This window comes from Triticum dicoccoides, chromosome 1A (genome assembly GCF_002162155.2).
Source record: "Triticum dicoccoides isolate Atlit2015 ecotype Zavitan chromosome 1A, WEW_v2.0, whole genome shotgun sequence".
NCBI classification, from domain to species: domain Eukaryota; kingdom Viridiplantae; phylum Streptophyta; class Magnoliopsida; order Poales; family Poaceae; genus Triticum; species Triticum dicoccoides.
This window is the reverse complement of record NC_041380.1, coordinates 600,721,246-600,731,135: the sequence shown is the minus strand read 5'-3', so window position 1 is coordinate 600,731,135 and position 9,890 is coordinate 600,721,246. Positions and strand designations below refer to the sequence as shown.

At 46.8% G+C, this 9,890-nt stretch overlaps 1 pseudogene; it reads left to right on the top strand.

Annotated features, from left to right (window-relative positions):
• Window positions 1–4,152: 4,152 nt before the first annotated feature.
• On the top strand, window positions 4,153–6,540 carry LOC119357003 (annotated as a pseudogene).
• The last annotated feature ends 3,350 nt before the right edge of the window (window positions 6,541–9,890 follow it).

The following is a 9,890-nucleotide window of genomic DNA, read 5'->3' as shown; positions in this document are numbered from 1 at the left end:
TATTTATAGATCTTTTACAGTTCCGAAAGAAGAGTAAGGAATACTAAGACGATGCTTAAAGTGCCATAAAGAAGAAAGTTTTAACAGAATAAAGCCAAATTATAAAGTTTAAAGATACGCCATTTTTAGTGAAGATGGAGTAATCTGGGGGAGCATGTTGTATGACCTATACAACACATGTTGTTAGCTCTATAAAGGATGAATGAGTAAACATGGATCTTGTGATACAGGTCCCTGCAAAACCTATTTCCTCTTGGAAATGAAAGACTATAGAATTAGTTTGCCTCTTGCAATGACAGAGCAACAACATCCCCATATGAAAGAAGTGTCAGTACCTGAGACATTGATGGTCTCAAGGAATGAGAAAATCAGATACTTCTGATTACTATAAAGTCTATGTTAGTGAAATTCAAATGGAGGTTGATCCAATCTCATTTAAAGCGCTCATTCGAGCTTTGAGAAGTGTCTGCTTATCTAAATGATAAGAGACTATGTGAGATGAAATGAAATTGGTGAATCCCGACGATGTTTGGGACTGATGATTAATTTCCAATGGAGCCAAAACAGTAGGCTGTAAAGAGTCTACAAGGACAATGTGACTCCAAAGGAAATATGTAAAGGTGTAAAACACGACTTAAATCGAGAGGTTTTTGCGCGTTTTGCACTGAATAGATTACAATGAGTGTTGGTAGCACATTATGATCTGAGTCACATCAGATGAAAGATATTATGATCTAAGTTACATCAGATGAAAGTAAAGAACACACGGGATACTGCCTGAAGAAGTCTTTTATGGACTAAAGCAATCAAATGTTGTTTTGGGTTAAAGAAAATGAGAGGACAATTGTATTCGTGCAAAGTTATAGAATGGGAAATTCATTTCCTAATCCTGTGCATGTGGATGACATCCTACTTGCTAGTGGTGATGTCAACCTACTGCAGGAGGAGAAAAGAAGTTCTTGTCCTCAAAGTTCAAAAGAATGTTCTCGGTAGAGTGTCTCTCGTTATAAGTATCGAGATTCATGAAGAAAAGAATAAACGGGGGTATTAGGGATGTCGAATGGACATGCTAAGAAAGGTCTCTAAAGTATGCATGCGAGAAAACCTACGCCTGTTCTTATAGTCAAGGGTAATGAAACTGTAAACTATGGTGTTCCAAAAGTTGACGAGAAAAGATTGAAACGGATATGGTACCATATGCTTTAGCGGTTGGAAGCTCAATATATTGCCCTAACACAGTTCACATATCTGGGTTGTTTTGCCAATGTCCAGTCCATATATAGATCACTGGAATGGAGTCAAAGATATCGGCCTCATGCTGAAAGAAATAAGTGCTCTCAAAAGATTGTGAGTACAAAGACATGACTTGTGAAATGTATAGCGAACCACAATTGTCGCTAACTTTCATACTTGGAGGTTTTTGTGTGGAAAAGCTCCAAAGAATGAAACAATTATCATCAATGTGATGCAAAGATATTTTATAGCTTGATATGAGGCTGAGGGACAGGCAAAATTGTTAAGGAGACCTGTACCTAGAGTTGATAATGGTTGACAATAACGATAACTATTTTAAGTCTTTCGCTCCTATGACAACGAGTCAAGTGTTGATGCCAAACGCACTGACACAGAGTTATGCGTTGTAAAGGAGAAAGTCCAGAATTATGTAGAAATGCTTGGAGCATAAAAGCAATAGACAAGTGTTTGCAGATATGCTTATTAAAGGCTTACCGCCCAGTGTGCTCGGAGAACACATAGTCGACATGGGTTTTATGGTATAGTCTAACATTTCCGGACAATAAAAGGACCCAAGGTTAAAGAATTTGTTTCCAAACAGAGAGGTACGCTGTGGCTGTCTGATTCTATCAGCAATTGAGCTGTGACGATGAAACTTGTTCAATGTATTGATCTGTTATGAAACGAGTAAAGTAAAAGTATAAGGTCAAAAGTAAAAGTTGAGATCAAGGGGCAGAATGTTAGGATGATCTCCACCGTGTGGGCCCAACGGCCCACCGGGCCCTTAGATCTGCGCCCTGATTGGGGGCGCTCAACCCACTATGGGTGACGGGCCCCTGTCACCTGCACTATATAAAGAGGTGGGGGCCGGCGGCTCGCAACACGAGGTTCGTCGCAACGTCATACGCTCCACCTACATCCCCTACCGATTTAGGGTTAGTGCAGTGCTGATGGGAAGCGCCGCCACCACTTCATCCACTCTTTGCCACCACCGCCGCCATCCACCATGGCCACCCCATCGGGCTCATCAATACAAGGAGAAGGTAGTACTACTGCAAATCCCTAAGCCTATACGATTCACAGATCTATCAATGGTATCAGAGCCAGGTTTGGTTTAGGATTTTCAGTAGAAAAGAACACAAAAGAAAATCTTCCCCCCTCCTGTAAAACCCTAGACAGGGCAAAGATCATCGGAATAGGGCCTTGGGCCCGCCGGCAAAGAGCGCCGCTGTCATGGCCATGCCGTTCCACTCGATCTCGATGCGCATCGGCAAGCCGAGGCATCGAGAAGAAGAACACCACTCCCTTTTGGGGGCAAAGAGACCGCGCGGTCGCCGAAACAGGGCGCCGCCACGGAACCGCTTGACGACCAGGGAGCCCAACCCTAGCCAGCGCCCCTCTCCAGCTCTCTTTTTCATGACATGTCTAGGCGGTGGGGAGCCCTTTGACGATGGTTGTAGAGTGATTGAAGCGCAATCTAGTGACTTCTTCTCTACGTCTTCTCAGTGTCGGTTCTCCTATTGATTGATCCACCAGTGCTAGGTCATGCTCCTTCTCGGTCTGACCTAGTGGTGATCGGTGCTAAGTTCTTGGTGGTGGTTGCTTGTCGTAGTTCATTTCTGGGTTTCTCTCTATGTTGCATGTTCCTTCTTGAGCATGTCAGATGCTACACTCTGTAGCTGATATGTTGTATCATCTTCAGTGATTTTTTGAAAGGAAGTTTGATTTCAGTCTTGCTTTTTTCTGCAGTAGTCACCGTAAAAAAAGGGTTCAGGCAATTGCATCAGATCTTCGCTGTCTTCTGTCTTGTACTATGATGGATAAGTTCCAAGCATCGTGTGCTTGCTAGCCGAGACTTGATCCAGTCTTTTATCACTTGTAGTATTATATTTTGTTTGGCTTAGTCTGATACTGACAAGTACTAGTAGTACTGTAGTAGTAATACTGAACACACAACGATTAATTAATTAGCCAAAGTTAGGGGCTAATTGTTATTTTATGCACACACCACGTTTTTGGGTGTCGGAACGAGCGTGGAACTCTATACCAGGTCATGTACTTCTCCTTTTTTTGACGTGAGGTCATTGTGGCTTCTCCGTTTAGTACCGAAATCGACTAGAATGTATTCTACTATATGCAATACTGAAGCAATAAATTGCTAGTCTTTAGTAGAATGTTAATATAAATTATTATATATTGTGCCATGTGCAGTCGTACTAATACTACTCCTTGTGTCCTATAATGTAAAACGTTTTTTGACATTACACTAGTGTCATAGAACATCCTACATTATGGAATGGAGGGAGTAGTTGCTAAGTTTTACTCCCTTCGTTCCATAGTGTAAGATGTCCAGTGTCAAAAAACATCTTATTTATGAGACGGAGGGAGTAGCTACTAAAAATTCAGAGGTGATGGGGAAGCTGGTTGCAATTAGAAGCATAGTTTTAAATAGCGTGTCATGCCAACTAGCGATATTCTGTTCAAATGGATGGCCCGCTATTTTGTTATTTTACCGTATAATTGCATGTGAATATACATTTAGCGGCGCCCTGCTTAAACCGTTATAATGTGGCTCAGCTATTTAAAACTTTGATTAGAAGTGCACAAGTCATCTCTCCGCGTAGTGTTTGTTAGGCCCGTAGTTCTAGCATTATTGTAGGCGGAGTCCACCCATTCTTAAATTTTGTAACTTCAACTTACTTCAGTCCCATTTGAATTGACGATTTCTCGTAGATAACGATTGCACATGCATTGACCGACTTGCATTCTTGTGGCACGCATGCATACTACACTAGGTGAGAAACATGCAGGAAATGAATCATTGAACACCATTTGGGATTATACTTCTATAAAGGGGCGTCATTTCCAAGCAAGCGTTTGAGAAGCACCAGTAGTCTTCCTTCCCATTAGTCTTCCTCCATGTATCCAGCCGTGTCTCATATGGTCCTTTGGCTTTTGGTCATCTCCCTGCACCTGCATATTCTCCAATGTCATGCTGCCACGGACACCCTCTCGCTTAGCCAAGAACTAACCGGCCATGACAAACTTTTGTCTAGCAATGGCAGGTTTGCGCTTGGCTTCTTCCAATCTGCGAGCAAGTTCTCTGACAACACACCAAAATGGTACCTTGGGATTTGGTTCCACACGGTCCCCAAGTTTACATCCGTATGGGTCGCCAACGATGAAAATCCTATCGCCAACCTCTCATCGTGCAAGCTTGTGGTTTCCCATGATGGCAACCTTGTCGTCCTCCTAGAGGAGACCAACACGGCTTGGTCCACAAAAGCCAACACCACAACCAACAACACCGTCGCTGCTCTCCTCGACGATGGAAACCTTGTCCTACTTAGTGCATCCAATTCATCCAATGTCTTTTGGCAAAGCTTCGATTACCCCACCGATACTATTCTTCAAGGTGCGAAGATAGGCTGGAACAATTCCACCGGCTTAATCCGCCGCCTTGTCTCCAGGAAGAACACCATTGACCAAACTACCGGCATGTACTCGTGGGAGTTATCTGGCAATAATGGTGGTCATATTACCATTGTTTCTATGTTTAACTCGTCCCAACAATATTGGTCCAGTGGAGATTGGGGAGGCCGATACTTTGTCAACATCCCAGAGACCGTAGGATAGACCAGGCTCTCACTTGATTTCACCAGCAATGAAGAAGGTGCGTACATCCAGTATGCAATTGAGGATCCAGCAGTGCTATCACGTGGTATAATGGACGTTTCCGGTCAAATAAAGGTGCTCGTGTGGTTCGAGGGATCACAAGATTGGCAAACCATCTACACTGCACCAAAATCTCAATGCGATGTCTATGCTTCATGTGGCCCTTTCACAGTCTGCAACGATGTCCCATCCCCATCCTGCAGCTGCTTGAGGGGCTACTCCATACGATCACCTCAAGACTGGGAGCTTGATGATCGAACAGGTGGATGTGCAAGAAATACTCCACTCTACTGCAGCGCCAACATTACTAGAGTCGGCAAGGCAGATAAGTTTTACCCTATGACTTCTGTCAAACTTCCTGTTGATGCCAGGAATGTTGGCACAGCCACCACCGCAGATGAATGCTCACTTGTGTGCTTGGGAAGCTGCTCCTGCACCGCATATTCCTACGATCAAAGTGGCTGCTTCATTTGGCATGACAAACTGCTCAATATTCAGCAACAAGGTAACAATATTCTTCACCTTCGCCTGGCTGCAAAAGAAGTGCAAAGTAGTAATACCAATAGAAGGGGGCCAATCATCGGTGTTGCTATTGGTGCAAGTGTTGCCATTGTTGGTTTGATATTTCTATGGATGCTCTGGATGAGAAAAGGGAGGTGGCATGGTGATAATGTTCAGGGTGGCATGGGGATCATTGCATTCCGATATGCCGATTTACAGCATGTAACAAACAAATTTGAAGACAAGTTGGGGGCCGGAAGTTTTGGTTCAGTATTTAAGGGTTCTCTAACGGACTCGACAACCATAGCAGTGAAAAGGCTTGATGGGTTCCGCCAAGGAGAGAAGCAATTCAGGGCTGAGGTGAGCTCAACTGGGGTCATCCAGCATGTCAACTTGGTTAAACTGATTGGCTTTTGTTGTCAAGGTGATAAGAGGTTACTTGTCTATGAATACATGCCCAATGGCTCCCTGGATTCCCATCTCTTCCAAAGCAATGGCATGGTGTTGGATTGGACTAGAAGGTACCAAATAGCCCTTGGAATTGCTAGAGGATTATCCTTTTTGCATGCTAGTTGTCGAGACTGTATTATACATTGTGATATCAAACCGGAGAACATACTTCTAGATGGCTCTTTCACTCCTAAAGTCACGGACTTTGGGATGGGCAAACTTTTGCGAAGGGATTTCAGCCATGTTGTTACTACAATGAGGGGAACCATTGGATACCTTGCTCCTGAATGGATCAGTGGAACTCCTATCACACCAGAAGTTGATGTTTACAGCTATGGCATGGTTTTGTTAGAGACTATATCAGGCAACAGGAACTCGAGTAAGCAATCCTTCTGCCAAGATGGCGTCCATGAAGCATATTTTCCGGTGCGAGTTGCACACAGTCTTCTTGATGGAGACATTGCTACTTTGATAGATGCAAAGTTGTTGGGTGAAGTGAATCAGGAAGAGGTTGAAAGAGTTTGCAAAGTCGCATGCTGGTGTATTCAAGATGTTGAGTTTGGCCGGCCTACAATGAGTGAGGTGGTGCAGTTTCTCGAGTGTGTGTGTGAAGTTGAGACGCCTCCAATGCCAAGATTACTTCAAGCTATCGCGGGACAGCCAAATTCAAGGATAATGTAATTGCTAGACTAGATTCTGGTTTAATCTCCTTATATGGTAGTGGCGCATGTTGCTTTATTTTCCTTTGTACAAGTCTTGTAATTTGGTTTCCCCAACTGGCTATAAAAGTTTTCTTGTTTTGTTGACAAATACGCAGATCTTGGTTAAATATGCCTTTTCATGACATCTCTTGGTTATAGTTTACATTTTGTTTCGTCTTTTAGTTTGATATATAAGCAAATCGCTACTATAGGTATTGGTGAATACTAGCTTCAGTAATCAATCAATACATTCGGGAGAGCGACTCAAATCTAAACACGCACCCACCCTTGAGCCCTGATTGACGTTGAGAGAATGGAGGGAGACGTGTCAGCAACACTATGACAAGAGTTTGCGGATCAAAGTTGGAATTTACGCTGATATTACCATCTTGGCCATCAGAGATGGCGAACCCGTTGATCGGAGGTGGCATTAACCACCCTAGATTTGTTGTAGAGACACTATTGTCTTGTTTTTAAAAAAAAAAACCGGAGGAAAACCCCATGGCCTCTGTATCTCGACGATGCATGCAGCCACTTTATTTATTATTCACACAAGACCTTACAAAGTCATACAACAGTCAGACTAAAGCCACCGTCTAGGCAACATCTGTCGCTACTTTTATCCAGTTGATGAAGGGATGTTGATAGTCTGGGCCTAATATCAAAACAGACTTCGTAGCCAAACCTATCATCTAAGACCCGAGGTCCCAACCAGGACGCCTGCCGGGTATGGGGCACCCACCAGTCCGGCGCACTTCTCAACCAGGATGCTTGTCTGGTATGAGACCGCCGCAACCACCTGCCACCAATCCATCTTCAGTGTTGCACTGCTGCATCAACCTTGCCCGGTCCAGCTGCCGTCGACACCACCACGATGCCAGACAGCGCCACCTCCCTGCGCGAGTCCATCTTCGCGCATCAGACGTCGAGTCTTCACGGCGCTTTGCCGCCGAGATCCGCCGCCATCAATGTGTAAGCTGAAGCACCGCTCCACCAAAAGCCTTCCATTGGTCCCTCGGTCCGTGTACACCTTCACGAATGACGCCCCCAAGAGGGAAACGACACCATAGCGCCGCCGTCATCTGATATACTGATCTAGGGTTTCCCCCGGAGGTAGCATAGAGTGGCGTTGAACTTCTTCACGGCGATGCCTTCACAAAGGGAACGATGCAGATAGCGCCGCCACCGCCGATCTTGGCAGCTAGCCGAGAGCAGGTTTTCACATAGATATGTTCGAAGATCCTCCCTCAAGCATCTCGTGCACGGGCTGCCTCCATGTCTGCCGGGGACTGGACGAAAGGGATCCAGGCTGCCGCCGCCTGACCGGCAATGGCACCACCACGGTGCCTACAATCGGTGCCGTCGGGCCCACCACGCTCGCCTGTACATGCACACCAGAACCGCCGGCCCGCCCAAGCCCATCTGGGCAAGACTAGATCAGCGATCTCGGCTGCCGCCACAGGGGCGACTCTGCCGCGGGGAGGTTGCGCCTCCGCTGACGCCACCGTCACGCATGCCGTAGGGATGCCACCGCTCCTTGCCGCCGGATCTCCGTCGAACGATGCACCGCCGCCGCCCGAAAAAAAGTCACCACCGTGCGAGGGATAAGGCCCCGTCGCCCCCATCATAGGCCAGGCTTCACCGATGAGACCTCGGGCAGCGGCAGGACGGAGGAGGCGAGGGGAGGGGGCCTAGGGCCGGCGGCGTGGTCTCCTCGTGTCGCCTAGGGTTGGCGACGCGGGGGTGGGTGCAGGTCGTCTGGTTTAGTACTACAGAGATGTTAATTAACGATGTTGCTTGGAGACAAAGCTGCAATTTTATTATCGAGCTGACGTGTTTGTAAAATATTCAACGAGAGAGAGGGAGAGGGAGCAAGTTGAAGTTGCACATCATAGCCCTGCAAAAAAAAGAAGTTGCACATCATAGAGAAGTACTCCCTCCGATTTCTTTTTAGTCTGTATATGAAGTTTGGTCAAAGTCAAGCTTTGTAAAGTTTGACTAACTTTATATTGAAAAATATCGACATTTCAATATCAAACCAATATTATCAGATGCATGATGAAATGTATTTTCACACAATATGATTTTAGTATTGTAGATGCTCATATTTTTTATATAAATTTGGTCAAACTTTGTATAGTTTGACTTTAACCAAAATATATACACGGAGTAAAAAAACAGAGGGAGTACTGGCTGCGCAAACAGTGCCTACAGGGGTATATGCAGCAATCAAGCAAATGATGGGTAGGAAGTAGGAATCTATATAGATGCGTGGTTGTGCTTTTTATTTATTCGGAAGAAGGCTTTTGCCCCGCTTTATATATAAAGCAACGAACCACAGTAATTCGATACAAACAAACGCCACCACAACACAAGCACACACCCAAGACAAGATGCATAGATGCTGATCGCAGCAACACCACCCTTAGCACTACAAGAGCAACCGAGGGCTCAACCAGGAACACGTCACCGCGAAGAAATGAGGTCGCATATGACGAACCGTGGGCTCTAAGACGGCGCCTTTAGGAAGGATCCGACACCGAAGCGCCGCCACTGCCCGATCCTAGGATCAGAGTTTCCCCTGGAGCAGCATGACGTCAATGAGAGCCGCGACGACGCCTTCAAGAAGGGAACGAGAGCTTTGCCGCTGCCGGTCCGTCTGAAGATAGAACAGGTTTTCACCCCGACCAACACCCACTGCCACCGAACGCCACACCCAGCTACCACGCCGCCCACACGGCCATGGTCACCGGGCAGCACCAAGCCACGGGCTCTGCCCATGAGCACCGCGCAACCACCACCAGGGCCGCCGCCCCGGTATCCAAGACCTAGACACCACCTCACCCGAGATCTGCCGCAACCCCAACCAAAGAGACGAGCAGAAAGGACATGCCTTTCGCACCCCTGGGCGCCCCCCAATGCCGAAACCCAATAGGTCGGCCAAATCTGGTCTCCACGGGCCCGTCTTGCAGCACCGGGCGTGAGACGAGCTCGGTCCTGCAGCACTGTGTGCAAGACAAGGCCGCTCCCGCTGCACCATGCGCGAGACAAATTCGGTCCTGCTACACCATGTGCGAGACAAGCTCGGTCCTCCCGCACGCGCGAGACGTGTGATGGACCACACCTGGGAGAAGGACATCGCTTCGATGGAAGTAGCACCCGAGCGACGAGGAAAGAGAGCGAAGGCCGTCACAAGTCACCTACACTCGAGCCGATGCCGGGACATGCCAGCCGCCGCCGCAGTCAACCTGCCAAGCTGCCATGGAGCCATCCATGGCCGGGGCAGCAGCAAGGCTCCTGCCCAACCCACGCCGCCCGGCGAGCTCGAAG